The following is a 16,840-nucleotide window of genomic DNA, read 5'->3' as shown; positions in this document are numbered from 1 at the left end:
CATTGGTACCGATGGGCACTGTAGGTCAAAAGAAGGAGAGGAGGAAGGCATGTTCTTCAGTAGAGAGGGAAGGCGAACGGCAAGAGAGTGGGACTGAGAGTAGGGACTTTGAATATTGGGACTGTGACAGGAAAAAGGTGAAACAGAGCAAAAAAGATGGAAAGGCTGTACAATCACCCAGACCTGTCATACATTATACTGTTGAACAGTAAGAAGGGAGAGAATGATCTATACAAGTTGGCGTAACAGAAAGATAAAGACGGAAAGGATGTACAATGGGTCTAAGTGATGGTACATCCTTTCCATCCTTTTCCAGGTTGATTCGCTGTGGCGACCCCTGAAGTGAAAAGCTGAAAGGAGAAGAAGAAGCTAACAAGCATGAATTCATTAGTACTCATTTTTTACGTTATTAATAATGATCCGTAGCACCAGGACATCTAAGTTGTCAGTCACAGATAATTGGTCAAAGATGTGACATGAGGAAATATTTTTTTGTTGCAGAAAAAAATTAGGTACTAATTTGATACTGACATAGGTTTAACTGTTATCGGACACATTCACGGAGAGGGCAAGCTACCTTGTATGAAAGCCACTCAGATGACCACAGAGTGTCAGTCAGGCAGCGACTGCAGATTGTTAAACAGATGGGGATGATAAGGTGGGAGGCATCTATGCTCCTTCATATGAAAATAAGAATCACTTGATTTATGGATTTTGACCACGTTCTCTTAGAGAAATCAGTCAAACTAAAGGAGACAGTTTCTGCAGAATTCATGTGATCAATGGTACACAATGGTACAAAAATTGTCAGTTGCAGCTTTCAAAGCTGTACAAAAAAAACTGCATATTGTAGTAAGTATTTATATATATTTTTCACCACTCTCTTCATCTTGATAAAGAGGGATAATGTTTGTACTGAAGAAAGTACAAAGGAGGTATTGAAAAAAGTAAAATTTTTAAGATGGGTAAAAGCTCAAGTCAATCTGCAAAACTGTTATTTCAATGAAGTGGCTGAAAAAAGACAAACTTATCACTTGTTGTCTGAATGCTGAACGACATATTTAGAATAGCATTTTGTTATCAGTTATCTTTTAGTGTATCTATAAGCATGAATAGTGCCGCTTGGTCACATCCTCAGTGAAACACCCATGGTCACTGGATGTTTCGGGTCACAGATCTTCAAATACCCTTACTTGGGCGACCCAGACGGGCGTGATCTGTATCCAGCTGGTGAACAAGCAGCACACTACACCATGAATCCTGATCCACAACCACCTGGAAGCCTTCTCTGTGGCTTTGCTGATATTCTTGGTGGCCTTCCTCTCCTACAACTCTCTAATATCAAGGAGCTTGAAAGCTCTGTGTGGGGACTGCCCCAGAAACACCCTGCTGCCCACTTTAAAGGGGGGGACAGCGGACCTTCTACCCTTTCCTCTGCAGGACCTTCTTCCACTCATGCGACTCTTTTATCATTTCGTCCCCAGGGGGGCTCCACAGAGTCCCTGACGGGCAGCATCTCCCTGACTCTGGTGACCTTAAACTCCTCCATCAGGACAATGAGTGGAGCTGGAGCTTGTTCGCATCGCCAGACAGGACAACGCTGCTGAGACTCCTTGGTAGGCCGAGCCACCTGCACAGGAACTGGCTGATGTTCTGTTTGAATCCCTCAACTGTGGACCCTGTAAATCAGCAGTGGCCAAGGGAGTCTCGGCAGGATTCTGTACTGGTAGATCTATGCCTTGAATTACCTGAAAGTGCTGACTTGTCCACCATGGACAGCCAGCCACTAAAATCTTCCTGAGTTTCACTGATCGACGCTATGTCTCTCATGGTACCATTGAAGGTCTTTCCAAGGCTTTTCACAGGCTTGTCTGTTACACAGGCTTGTCTGTTACTGATTGGATGGGATCAACATGGAATTGATGCTTGTCCTCAACATTCCCCTACCTCAGAATAACGGGATCTGGATTTAGCAGACTTGAAGGACATTCTCGCCCATGAGACAGGTCTCTCCACACCTCGAAGTAGCCAATGGCATCCCATTGATATTGATGTAACCATCAGATCATCCATGAAGGCTCATATTGGGAGGAGGCACATGCCAGATCTGAGCAGGGGACCTCGACATTCCACTTCTGCTGCTTTGACAAGCATGTTCATTGCTATAGCAAACAGCACCACTGATATAGTGCAACCAGTGATGATGCCCTACTCCAGCCAATGGCATGCAGATGTTATGTTCGCAGATGTAAATCTTAAACTGAAGCTACTATAGTAGTATATAATAAGCTAATGGACCTTTTATAGAACATGGTATGCGATCAAGGTTGGTGTGACCAGTTTGTGTGGAGTGAGTCCATAGACATTGGCGAGGTCCAACCACAAAATTGACAGGTCTCCTTGGTTCTCTCTTGCCTCATGGATCAACTGGGTCACCACTCCTGTTGCACCATACAGCCTGGCATGCCTGGAAGCCAACCATTCTGCACCGCACATTCAAGATCACAAATGTTGAGATCTTTTGGGGATGTTTTATACAATTTTAAAAACAACCATTTGTTCAGCGTTTTTTTCCAAAAGTACTCCCCCGATACATAATCATGCATAGGGTCCCTAAAAACAGCCCATTGCATAAAATACCCATGATAAGAGTTGCAGCCCAGAAGATAATTTACTGAAAAAGCAAAGATTAATGTCTTGAAGGTGCTTATCCATAGTTTTGTCAGTGTGTGTTAATGGCAAACATATGTTGCTCAGTGGGTAACCCAGCAGCACCACCTGGCCCTAATGACCCTACTTTTTACTTATCAGCAGGCCTCTGGCTTGGCCTGATACAGATCATTTGTGAGGATGAAGAAGAAAAGGAAGAGGTGGATGTGGGAAACCTGGAGATGACGATGTATTATCGTTGCATTATTCTAGAGATTTTTTTAATCAGCCTCCGCTGTTGATGTGGAAAGTGTTGGTCTCTTGGCTCAAATTTATGCTTCACACATATGTGGATATGTTTCCCTTTTTTTCTATTGTAACATAATATATCTATTCATTTTTCAATGTTTTTTTTTATACTCAAATACCAAAGTCACTTGATTCCGATTTGGCAGTTTCACATTGATGACTCATCTTTATATTTTAATAGGAGCTTTTGTGGAATGGGTTTGATTGCACTCTGGTGATGAATGTCTGCTTGATTTGGAGAGCAATAAGGGTACCCAGAGGAGAATTTGAATCTGCACCATTGTAGTTCCTGCCAAGACATTTGGTCCGTTTGTAGATTGGCAAAATTGACTCTCCAAGAATAATTATCTCAACAACAAAAGGAAAACCAAAAAGAAGAAAAGAAAAAATAAGAAAGACTTGGGACACAAACAAACATTCTTAGATAACAGGTCAATCATGTATCTAGTCTTGTTAGTCTCGTTAACTCGGACAAGGCTATTGCGTTATACAGGCTGAATTGACCCATGCATGATATGTATTTTGCAGTAATTCAAAGCAAAGTACACAGCTAATGTAAATATTGCCAAACAATATTTTACTACCATTTTCCAGGACCCCCACCACCACCTAATATAGTAGTACCAGTCATTTTTGTTAGCAGGTAAGATATGAGGTCTGAATTTTTTTTTTATTTTTATTTTTTTTGTTTTTTGCTTTTTTTTGCCAGTGTCTAAAAGAATCTAGATTTTTTTTCTTGTGCATACATTGTATGTTTATTACAGAGAGAGAGAAAAAAAGCAGAGCAAAAGAGGCTCAGAAATCCCATAAAGAATGTTAATGAGAGGATTGTGGACATATTCTTGTGGATGCAGCAGGAAATTAGATCAAAATTGAGTAACCAAAAGGAAACAGGCAAGGGGGTGAATTTCCAGGGGAAATTAGAGCCAGGTTCTCCTGTGTTTGCGTTTCCAATCTTGGACCATGGCTCAATCCAGATCCAGAACCACACCACGGTCAAGTATACTCACCGCATAGGAGTTTGGAAAATATAGCAGCAGGCAATGGATGGCTCTAAAGCAGCAAGGAATACACAAGATGAAATTTCTCAAGTAGAGGAAAATGCAATAGGAAGGTCTGAAAGCAAAACATGAGGAATGCTGATCTGCAGAGAGCTATGCGGATCCACAAATGTAGGGACAGGAAAAAACAGGCACAAGATAGCCTTTTCAGGCTTAATGGGTAGACTTAGACTTAACAGACTTAAATAAATCCTCACATTTTCGGGAAAAGAGGAAGTAAATAAAGTATGACAGTGCTGCTCAAGACTTCTCAAGTCATCAAGGGAGCTCTCCCACAAAAATTCAAAGAATACCCCTTATTGCATCATAGTATTTGCCTCTAAATCATGAACCTACCCCTCATTTCAACATCAAATCACCAAAATTATCAAAGATGATCCAGGTTGTGGGAAACGTAGGTTCCAGACCAAACAGCATTCACAAAGATATTTAGGAAATACCCTCTTGCACTGATATGAGGGGTAATTGATGATAGTTTCATGCGAAATCCATCTGTATAGAGCAGAAGTACAAATACTACGATTTTAATCCCACAAGAGGGACCTACATGTATGATGTCACTGCAGACATGCTTACATTTCAGCTTTATCTACTTTTATTAAGCTCTCGTATAAGCATGTAGCTTCCTATTGCAGAACACCCCTCACTTGGCCATGAACGCCTCTTCAAAGACACCCTGTGCACTCAGTTGGCTGTACTTCATCTTGTATTCTGTCTAATACCCCAAAACCCACCAATGATGAATCATTTTTGCAATGACAACAGTGTCACACTTTAACCCCTCTCCCTCGATAACTTGCCTTGCATGAATATAGTGTTTTTCCTGCACAACCGAGGTTACGTCCTTCAGTCACCAATCTCTGCATGTCGTGACAGTAATGCATGCAGTACAAAAATAGCCCACATACGAAATGACTAAGGTGTTTTAGCAAAACCATGCTAAAACAGTGATGAACTGAAAGGACAAGAACCTCCCTTGTGGGAGAGGAGGATGCAGAATAGGTTTAGATGGAGGTAGATGATTTGCTGATGTGACCCCTGTAAATAATAACCATGAAGAAAAGAAGAAAACATTTTCTCAGCAGGGATCCCAGTGTAGAAAACTCCAAAATAACTTAGTGATTGAAGTTTGCTTGAGTAAAATGAATAGCGTTACATTTCTTAAAGCAGGGGTGGGCAAACTTTTTTGCTCAGGTTGCCGCATTGACTTTTAAAGTTAAACAGACGGCCCGGGTCAGCACAAGATACGATACATGTGAAAAAAAACGCATTCGTTAACCGTACACATCAGACTCTGCTGACATTTGTTTGAACATTGTCTGACATTTGCTTGCATTTCATGCACAAACCGTTTTTTTTCCCTTTGTAGCTTCACGCCCAGCTCAATCATGTGTGTCAGTATGTCCACAATAAAGGCTAAATCACAAAGTCAATCTGTATCATTCAGCTCAGGAAAATTCTCAAGCAGCTCCAAAAATTAAATCATCTCCTGTTTGAGCTCCCACATTCATTGATCCAATCATTCAATCATTCACATCAAGTATGAATTCTGTACCAATCTTCGGTGGGCCAGATTAAAAAGACCAACGGGCCGGATGCGGCCCGCAGGCCGTAGTTTGGCCAACCCTGTCTTAGAGGATTCAATGACAAAAATTTACAGAAATGCATATCTCCAAGTTAAAGGTCTGAAAGCACTTCATCATTAGTGTAAAAATGACATAATGTACTCAAAAGTTCACAGTATTTTAGTCTAAAAACAAGAATATAAAAGTAAAAAAAAGAAAATGAACTTATTGAGGTCAACTTCTCAATGACAGAACCTGTTGGACCACAATTTCTGGATTTGGGAGCAGACGGGTACCATCATCCTCCTCGTCATTGATTCCACTGAGGAAGCCAAAGTTCACATCATCTTCCTTTCCCTCTAGATGAACACTTCGGGAGTGGAGCATCGGGGAGGAATGCCTTAGGAAACTGTCAGAAGCTGTAATAAGCACATCTCGAGACTTTGTCGCAGTGTCAGGGAGACAGCCAATGTGCACATAGTTCACAATGTGCCCTGATCCTGCATTCAGCTCCTCACAGGGCTCAGGCTTTGCACTGTACGTGCTTAACACCCGTGTGAATAATGCAGAGGAGATGGTGTCCCTTCCCAATATGCAGCAGGGCAAAGTCACAGTCATTCTTAAAAAGCTGTCCTCAAAATGATTTATTTCAGTTACACTTGCCATAAATTTTGCAAACAAATGCAAAAAAGCTCAATTTTAGAGGTTAAGATAAACAAGGTTAATTGCAAATTATGTAATTTACATACTTATAATCTAAAGCCTTGCTGGTGTGGTGTCAGTACTTTGTTACGCTCCCAATCTCTCCAGTCTGCCTGTGGGTAATGGCTGCCCCCCTTGCTGGCAGGGCAATGGAGGGAAAAATTTCCAGCCCTTCATTGCCGGCTCAAGCCAGTTGCTGATACTAGGCGTTGCACTTTGGGTTTAGAGTGCAAGGCAGGTGAGAGGGTAAGACTCTCCACCTATGGGCTTATGCTGTGGCATCACATGGGCTGGCCTTAGTTGTAATTGGTATGGCTCCAACTTCCTCAGTTCATGAGGGTGCATCCACCCATTTCCTCAGGATAGGGCCAGTCCAGGAAAAGACCTCTGGTGCCAGCTGCTTGATAACCTCAGAGCTTTATGGATGGAGGGCTGACCTGTGCCTAGATCACGGACTGTTTGCTCGCTGAGAAAACACTCCCGGGTTGTTTCCACCACTACGCTTTTTGCTTGTACCGTCTCACTAAAAGACTGCAGAAACATTTGGTCGTCTGTTGTGTGAAAATTGGTTACCAAAATCATACCCGTCACAGCAAAATCTAAACAATCATGGACCCATATGAATCCAGATCACAGGATCAACTTGAAGATGGAGAGTGTCCTCTTGCGGCCCAAGGTTACTCTTCATGCCAGACAGACAGCTGAGATGCCCAGGCCCTTGAAGCTGTGGCAGCTCAGGTGCATCAGCTAGCAGCCACTTTATCCCCCCCGAAGCTCCTACTTCCTCATTGCCCCAGGATGTTCTCAGAGCCTCAGTGGGGACAGAAGAACACCATAATGGCAACTCTGAACTCTGCAGTTCTTTGTTGACATCCTGCTCGTGCTGTTTAGTATGCAGCCCTACACTTTTGCCACAGAAGGAGCCAGGGTAGCCCATGTCATCAAGAGAGCAAAATAAGCCAAGTGATCAAATTAACAAAGGGCGCAGACAAAGCAAGTGAGCTGGGGACAGGCAAGGTCAGAAGATAAAGCACTGGAGAGTCTCACATCTCAATGACGACAATCTGGCCAACAGATGACTGTGAGGCTTTGTCTTTAAACTGGCCGTTATTGCTGATGATCAGGTTCTGCTAAGTGTAACCAGTGGAGTGAGAGCAGATGTGTGGAGAAAGAACAGAGATATAGAGCAGGGGAGAAATGCAGGTTTGTGAATCTGCTGACTATGACAGTGTTGTATGAATCTCCAATGCATGTTTCAGTGGAAGAGCTTCCGCTAAATCAGTTTTTAAATGTCATAATGAACGTATTCAAGTACCTCCCTTTTCTTTTGTTGGCATATATTATTTTAATCCTATACTATCTACTTCTGCTATTTCCTATTTATATCTATATTTTATGTGCATTCCATTTTACATTTGACTTTGTGTTTGTCTTTAAATTGGAATGTTCAGTGAACCTGTACCTGTGAGGTGCCTCATAAATAAACTTTACTAACAGTCTCACAAAATGCTGCCATAAGGAAAACAGTGGCGAGGAAATACATGGACAATTCTATTCAGATCAGATAAGTAGATTTTTTTTAATGCATAATAAAAGTTAATTAGTAACATAAAAAAGCTTCTAACCTCAGCTTATCAACTGTAACTTAGCAGAATACTATCACAGTACAGTGTCCTTTACAGTGGACATAATGTTTAAGGATAAAAATGACAAACTTTTACAGGTACCTATTTCACTGGTACTTAATTTCCCTCGGTTAAGGTCCCTGAAAAAATGTAATAGTCCCTGACAGATTTGAAATAATGTAAATTGTAATGTAAAAAAGAGTGAAGATACGATTGGATTTCTACTTATTTTTGCCCATTAGCCTCGTGGCTGATTTTGAAAGTAGAACAAAGTGCCAGGCAAAAAAAAGTGAATGGAAGAAATGACTTGTTTTGCAATAATGCTGGAAATTCAAGGTGTGCTATTTTAAGCTGTAACTAGTAACATAATCAAGTAGAAGAAGAAAATAATGTTCCTGCCTGTTGGTGTTTGTTGCAGCGGGCTCACAGCAAAAATAAATATTCCAAATTTCAGGATGACAGAGCAAATTGCTCACAATTATCTTAACCAATGAGGAAATGCAAAATGTATTGCTATATATGTTGCAATGTAATTCAGATAAATATTGAAAATGTCTGAAACTTTAAGAGATGACATAATAACAACAATAACTACTACATATAGAAAATATACCAACAAGGGCAAAGATATATGAACAAGACTGGTTGTGACATGGGCTGACTCAAAGCCCTGACTAAACTCTTATATATGAGTTTGACACCTATCAGAAGAAAGTGCTGGAGGTTTTATCATCAATATAAAAAAAATCTGACAGCAGTAAATAAAATATAAGTTATATTTTGTAAGTTTTTTTTATTTTACCCAACAAAACTGAGTTTACTTTTACACACACATATCATCAAAAACTTTAATGTGAGGAATGGAAATGTTACCTTGTTTGAAAAGCTTTCATTTATTCATAATGTAAACAGCAGCAAGCGTTTACTATAGCAGCACTTATCAAGGCCTCACCATGAACTTCTAAAACACATCAGCATTTACTGTCAATATAATTGTTTTTCATCAATATTATTTTTTTCCAGATTTTATGCCCCGGCCTTGTAGCTCGAGATGGTAATGACCATTTTGTTTACAATTTGAAATGTTTTACAGTTTGCTTACAAAATACCAAAATTCATAATTGGAGAAAAGTCCAGAACCCTAGTTTAAAGCAGAAATTTAACTAAAACAAGCCCTTTGACATTAAGCACATATATTTGTTCAAGACTCTTCGTAACCGATCAAAAATCCTCATACACCCTATTGATAACACTGTTTTAAATGAAATTTTTAAATGATAATTGTTGTAGATGAATTCAAGTAGGAACAATGGCCAACAGCGTTGTCAGCGGTCAAAAAGTGATATGATATAATATCCACAAAACACCTGATCGTGGTAGTATTTTTTTTTTCATTTTGAATTTTCTAATTCCTTTTTAAATCATTGCTGTATATCATAACAAAATTCATTGATATATGAGACATTTCTCTACTATTTGTCTAGATTAATTGGTTGCTTATATACAATTATATGTGAGTTATGTTTTTTTAGTTTGAAATAAACCACAACTGATACAGGAAAAAAATAAAAAGAATAGGTCAAAAACTGATAAAACATGTTCATTTGTTTTTCTTCCTTATAAATTACATTCTCAAAAGGAGAAAATGACTTCATTTTGTATCGATGAGTGACTAAGAAGTCCCAAATGGTTTACTGTTGAGAACGATCCATCAGTATATGTCTAAACCCATCAGAAAACAAGTCATCACATGTAAAAGTGATAAAAAAAAACCATTAAAGTCGTTAAAGGAAAATCTAGTGCACACTAATAAAAAAATGTGACTCAAGATTTGGCATCATGTTGGGGAAATAAGCCTTGCAGAGGGTTGCAGAGATCAAACTGAGGGTAAAATAAGCTGCACTGATGCAGCATCCCTCCACCCACACACTTGCCATGCTCACTCACACAAACGTTTCTCCTGGTGGCTTTTTGTGTACTGCATGTTAGTGAACAGCATATGTCTGTATGTCTATTTGTCTTGGAAATTCACACACCTCTGTCATTAACCCCAGCCATGCACACATACACATCCCCATATTTTTAGACACAAACCCTCCCATTTGTTTTTAAATGTTTTGTCGTCGTTTTTGTCTTTCTTTTTTAACAAAGTATGCACGTGTACATACTTGCACCAGTTTATCTACCCCCACATACATGGCTAGAACGGGTGGGGCCCCAACACGCAGCACGGGGAGAAAAGGGGTTATGCAAAGACAAAAGCGCCACTGCCTAATGGTGTCTCCATAGCAACGAAGGGAGTAATGCCCTGCAGTGCAGTGTCAAACTATCAAAATCTTGGGAAAAACTCAAACATATGAAGGTAACAGTGATGAATAGATTTGTTCATTCAGAACGTTTTCCATTTTCCTTCATACAAGATTTTCAGCAAAAACATACTTCAAAGAGCGTGTTAATTAGGCTTATATTATGATTAAATGCCCAGTATTACTGTGAAGTACCCCCACCTAGACTCCTGTTAAATCCTGGATTGCTCTATTATTTCTAACTAAGGAACTTTAATACAGTCAAATCTGTACACATATGAAGTATACACACATGCACGCACGCACGCACGCACGCACACACACACACACACACACACACACACACACACACACACACACACACACACACATACACACACACACACACACACACACATACACACACACACACACACACACACACACACACACACACACACACACACACACACACACAAGCAAGTATGCAAGCATTAGGGAAAACAATACAGTGTACATAATGTTTAAGGAAAATAATTACAAACTTACAGGTACCTATTATCATTGCCACATCCCTCCCTCGGTTAGAGACCATGAAAACATTTAAATAGTCCCTGAAAGATTTGAAATATGGAAATTGTAATGTATTGTAAAAAAGAGTGAAGGTGCAATTGAATTACCACTATTTTTTGCCCATTAACCTAATGTCTGAGTTTGAAAAAGTAGAACAAAGTGCCAGGCCAAAAAAAAGTTTATGGAAGATCTAAATTATTTTGCAATAACGCCGGAAATTCAAGGTGTGTCATTTTAAGCTGTAACTAGCTAACTTGAGCCAGATATACCAAAATCAAGTAAAAGAAGGAAATAATGTTCCCGTCTGTTGGTGTTTGTTGCAGTGGTCTCACAGCAACAGTAAATATTCCAAATTTCCCGATGACAGAGCAAACTGCTCACAATTATCTTAACCAATGAGGAAATGCAAAATGTATTGCTAGATAAGTTGCAATGTAATGCAGATAAATATTGAAAATCTCTGAAATCTTAAGAGATGACATATTAACAACAACAACTACTACATATATAAAATAAACCAACATGGGCAAAGACATGTGAACAAAACTGGTTGTGACATGGGCTGACTCAAGGCCCTGACTAAACTCTTATATATGAGTTTGACACCTATCAGAATTAAGTACTGGAGGTTTTATCATCATATAGAAAACGGCTGGAATGGGTGGGGTCCCAACACGCAGCACGGGGAGAAGAGGGGTTATGCAAAGACAAAAGCGCCACTGCTTAATGCTGTCTCCATAGCAACGAAGGGAGTAGTGCCCTGCAGTGCAGATCAAACTATCAAAATCTTGGAAAAACTCATATTTATGGAGTTAACATTGATGAATAGATTTGTTCATTCAGAATGTTTTCCAATTTCCCTCATACAAGATTTTCAGCAAAAACATACTTCAGAGAGGATATTAATTAGACTCATATCCTGATTAAAAGGCCAGTATTACTGTAAAGAACCCCCACCTCGACCCCTGCTAAATTCTGGATTGCTCTATTGTTTCTAACTAAGGAACTTTAATACAGTCAAATCTGTACTCATATGAAGTAGACTTTAGCACACACATAGACACACACAAACGCACATGGGCATGCGTGCATGCACACACACACAGACACACACACACAGACACACACACACACACACACACACACACACACACACACACACATGCACACACGATCTCCCTGACAACACAATCAGTACACACTTATTGTATATGATAATTCAGTCCTTTCACTTTGCAACATTTTTTTCATGCACTTTGGACCCACTGTAGTATTAGGGAAAATAAAAACAAAAGTCATTCAAATTCATGTGCAGTCCAGAGCCTAACCAAATCACAACAGATCTGCTCTTATGAACGCATGGTCTTTCAGGGAGAAAACATTAAAGGTGTGAGGACTCACCGTTGGACTCTTGAATACGCTTAATTTTTTTAATCTGAGATCTTGAAGAAAAGCACAAATCAAAGATAACAACAAAACACAAAAACAATGTATGGCTTGGGCTAAAAACTTAACAGATGACATGGTACAAACAAATAAGATAAGATAAGATAAGATAAGATAAGATAAGATAAGATAAGACAAACTTTATCCCCATCGGGGAAACTCTTTTTTCACATTACAGTTATCACAGTTAAAATTTCAAAAAATGAAAAAAGGACAATAAACATGAATATAAATATAAATAGAAAAACAGAAGATAGCAAGACATCCACAAATAAATAAACATCAACAACAACAAGAACAGCAACACCATCAATGGAAAATGGAAACGCCATTGGAATTCCCACTAATATGTCTTTATTTCACAATAAAAACCTGCAGTCTATTTCTATTATCTTTTTATGTGGATATGTCAAAGTTGTAAAATCCAGCATGTCGGTGGCAGTCGTCTTAGCAGGCGCATCTCTGAAAACCTTCCACCCCATCTGGCTTGTTTCTTCCTCTGTTCACTGATGATCACTTTTTTTATATTATACCGCCTTCTTATTTTACTTATTTGCAGTTGTGGTTGTCTTGGTTAGGTGAGACCTATGAACAGACCAGGCAAAAATACAAACTGATCTAAAGTGGATGACTTTTCAAAAGCCTCGTGGCATCTGCTTGGTTGCTTTCTGGCGTGTTTTTTTCTCCAGTACTTTCCAAAAAGCTGGGCACTAACAAGGAGAGGTATATGCCCACAGGCATTTGCTCTGACTCTCACTGAGGACCCTGACCATCTGTAGTGAGCAGGCGACCTCATCCCATATTGGAATTCCACACACCAGTGACTTAAAGCATCTTTTACAGTTAAGCCATCCTCGCTGTCCCCTTTCGAAATATCCTCTTCCCGCCACATAGAAAAGAAATTAAGATGCTAGTTCAATTTCAAGCACATTTCTTTACTTTATACCTAAGGGGCTGTAATGTATTTTTTTTTGTTTGTTTTTTTAACAAAATTATCAGCACCCAATATGAGAGGCCTTTAGCAAAATAAAATGTTCGAAAAAAATTTGTGTGCCACTGCAGTGATGCAACAAGACTTGATTTAATAGCACTAAAAATGTAAACACCTTCATAAGTCAATATCTTATGGATAACTGACATTCCTTTCCTCACTTCAAAAATGTGACACAGCTTTATATACTTTGCATGAAACAGGATTTATTGAAGCTCCTGTGAAATTATTTGAATTAGTGTTGCTGATGACAATATTCCATTCATGCACTCACATGAATAACATAAGTTACAAAGACAGGACAGACCATTTATTTTCTGACAGGATTTTTTTATTGTTTAGCAGCTATGAGGTGCTATAACACCATTGTTGCAGATAAGTAATAACATGAGATGAAAGAGTGCAGATCACTCACGCTAAAAACTCAAAATAGATCAAGTTCCAATACCCTGCTGAACTGATCACAATTTGTTGAAAAAATACAATTGAAATATATTTATAAATAATTGTCTACTTCTATTTACACATATTTATTAAAATCTTACAGGAGGTGATTAGCTGGCTCTGCAAAATAGCTCAGTGCTGGTTTTAAGCAATAATCATCTGGTTACCGTAATCTGCACAGAAACAAAGAAGCGTCAATTGTATAAACAGTGATGTGTAAAATGAACCTGAAAGACTACAATTAGGATGCAATAATAAATTATTATCTGCACACCTATAACATTTATAAGAAACATTTATTGTTATCATTATCAGCCCAGTGTTTCAAATGAACCTGCTTAACGTGTTAACCATGGGCTGAGGGAGGACACCGGAGAACCCCGAGGATATCCATGCTGTGACATAATTATTCATTGAAGTAATGAAATGACATAATTAAATTGATCTGTTAGTACTGAAACTTGGATTTGTAATAAGTGATAATGATAAATACAGGTATTAATTTTCTTTTTTTTTTAGCCTACAATCAAATAGATCACGGATATTGTATTGACATGGGATATCAGGGTTTGATCACACTAACAAATGATAGCTGGACACATATTGAGCCCTTTTAATTGAAATGCAAATTCATTCTGACTTTGAGTTCATCTGAAGATCGCGCTATGTGGTCGTGACTCCGACAAATGAAGGATGCACTGGAAGCAATTTCATGGTTGAACCACTTAAAGTGTTTGTTGAGACGTAGGAAAAGCAGATGCAGGATGTGTGTGTGATGCGGGTAAGGCCAGTAGATCACTAAAATAAAGTAGAATACACTGCTTGTCAGTGATTAATACCAATGCTTTCCTTTAAACTATTATAACAACAAACTCGGTCATCAATATGATGCCAGCTGCAGGGTGCTTGTGGTTTGGGAGCCTCAGAGGATGGCTGTGGGGAATTATAGTTAACTATTGGTGAGTCCAAACTGTAATATGTTGCTGGATAGCAGTTATTCAATCAATGACTTGATTGGCCTTCACAGTAGCATGTAGCATTGTCACATGGTTACTCTTGAACGTCAATCATAATTGCAGATTGCAGTTTAACCCCATACATCTTTCTGCACATGCATGAACAGCTTACTGAATTCTGCCTCGAGATACTGAGCCACACCGCCTGTTTAAATATCATGGGCCGATAGATTAAGAGCCTCTCAAAGCCTACACTGTGTCTGAATAACACACTTGGGCATCAGCAGCATGGGAGATTCTCTGTCTGCAGTGCAGCAGTGGACATGGAGACCCAAAGCATCTCTTCCAACCGCTCCGTGCTTCACTAGGCAGGCTAATTTACAACCAGGTCAAGAACAGAGAGTCCCAGGTAGTAAATCGTCACCAAGTCACCACCCACAGTCTAACGCAATCCAATACCTGATGAAGACACAGTACTGTGGTGTAGATGGGTATTTTGCAAAAAGTGACTAGATGCAGCTGCCAGCTGAGCTCGTAAGCAGTTAGGAGACGGTGGAGAGGTGATGGTATTAAACAAGACAATCTTGAACATGACACAGAAAATAATGCGTCTGTTCTGTTTTATCAAAGAACACTTCATTCACAAAACGCACAGATGAAGCACACGCTGAGCTCACAAGAGTTTACATTCAACTCACAATATGCCCACGCATCTATATATAAAAATCCATACACACATTGAAGTATGTGTGGATTTGACATTGAATCTCCCTGATATCATCTGAGCTTCACTGAACTGTTCCACTGAATTTTTGAGGATAAAGAATGCTGAAAATATAAATTCTGATACAAAATAAGACAGATACAACCTTTTCTTGAAAATGTCAATGAGTGGGACACCCTTTTTTTATTCTTGGATTGACATATTGGAGGAGGTAACATTTGAAGTTGCTGCGGTAGGAGTATTTCTTTCAAAGATTTTTAGCAAAAATAATAGCAAAGCAATAGGTTTATTTCAAAGAACTCTGATATATGGGATTGCACACACGCACGTGCACAAACGCACACATCACGGCATGCCATACGTTAATTATACCCTCTGTTGGACCTGTTTGCACACAACTTGCACCAAATGAGCCTCTTCTCTCATGAGCAATGAGCAAAAGGCTCTCCTTGGTCACCCACAAGATCAAATGCAGAAAAAATTATAAGAGATATCAAACAGGAAACTAACTTACCTGTCAGATAGGCTGAAAGCAGGAGGCATCTAAAAGCCGAAGCTTCTCTGTCACCAGCGGACTGCAAAAAAACACAGTCATGTGCAAGATATATTGAATCAAACACTTCCTGAGATCTTCCTTTCTCTTGTCTTTCCTATGACTTTTCCTTTTCATTCATCCAGACTCTCTGACATTTGGTTGTAAGCAAAACAACAAGGGCTTTGGAAAAAGAGTGAGAGAGCGAAAGATGGTGAAATGACAAAGAGATGCTCAGATCATCACTGATAGTTGCGAGCGCACCGCAAGGACCATCCACTGCAGCAGAGCAGAGTCGCACTCAGCAAGAGGGAGAGAGGAGATAGGAGGCAGGCAAAACAGGCATTTGCTACTGTTGACTCCATCAGCACGGCTAGAGCAAAAATCTGGGAGCGGAGTCAGGATTCTGGACTTGCTCAAATAGTTGCAGAGAACAGACAAGTATGGAAAGTCTGGTTGAATGGCTTAGTCGGGGAATTGTGTAACGCCTGCTGCTATTTTGTAGAGAAGGACAAAAATCCAGCATCACTTCCCCCTTGATCGAGAAATAACATGCATTCATTTGTCACACTTGAGTTTTTTTCTTTCCAGTTTCCATCACTTGTTGAAACTTACCTTACCTTCCACACCAGCCAAACCCCCCAGTGCTTTTACTGGAAATAGCATTTGAATGCTTGTTTTCTTTCTTGCAGTTTTTTGAATGGCAGAAAAATATTTTTATCTGCAGCATTTGAACTAGAGTAATATACTAACTGGGAATAGTGAATAGAGAAGAAAAATCTGTGGAAATATAATACTGTAAAATAAAGACTGAACCATGTTGGTTACTTATCTGGCTCATTTATCTGTATAAATTAATTGTCATGTGGTGTGTTTACTCCATAAATAAAGAGTACATTTACCTGTCTCAAACACTTTCTCAGAGTGATTTACCTGCATGGCAGAGCCACTCATTTGCTGTACCAAGGAAGCATGCTT

At 39.4% G+C, this 16,840-nt stretch overlaps 1 protein-coding gene across 5 annotated transcripts in view; it reads right to left on the bottom strand.

Annotated features, from left to right (window-relative positions):
* The window catches only part of dlgap2a (discs, large (Drosophila) homolog-associated protein 2a), a 132,590-nt gene extending 116,439 nt beyond the window's left edge, over positions 1-16,151 (bottom strand). For all 5 annotated transcript variants that reach the window (XM_086147980.1, XM_086147970.1, XM_086147945.1 and 2 more), the window contains exon 1: positions 15,845-16,151. The gene's annotated coding sequence lies outside the window, so the exon portion shown is untranslated. The remainder of the gene's footprint in view (positions 1-15,844) is intronic.
* Positions 16,152-16,840: the final 689 nt, after the last annotated feature.

This window comes from Fistularia commersonii, chromosome 1 (genome assembly GCF_037954325.1).
Source record: "Fistularia commersonii isolate RoL2024-O1a breed Wild chromosome 1, RoL_Fcom_v1.0, whole genome shotgun sequence".
In the NCBI taxonomy this organism is placed as follows: domain Eukaryota; kingdom Metazoa; phylum Chordata; class Actinopteri; order Syngnathiformes; family Fistulariidae; genus Fistularia; species Fistularia commersonii.
Note: the sequence above shows the minus strand (reverse complement) of the source record. Positions and strands in the feature narration are given on the sequence as shown.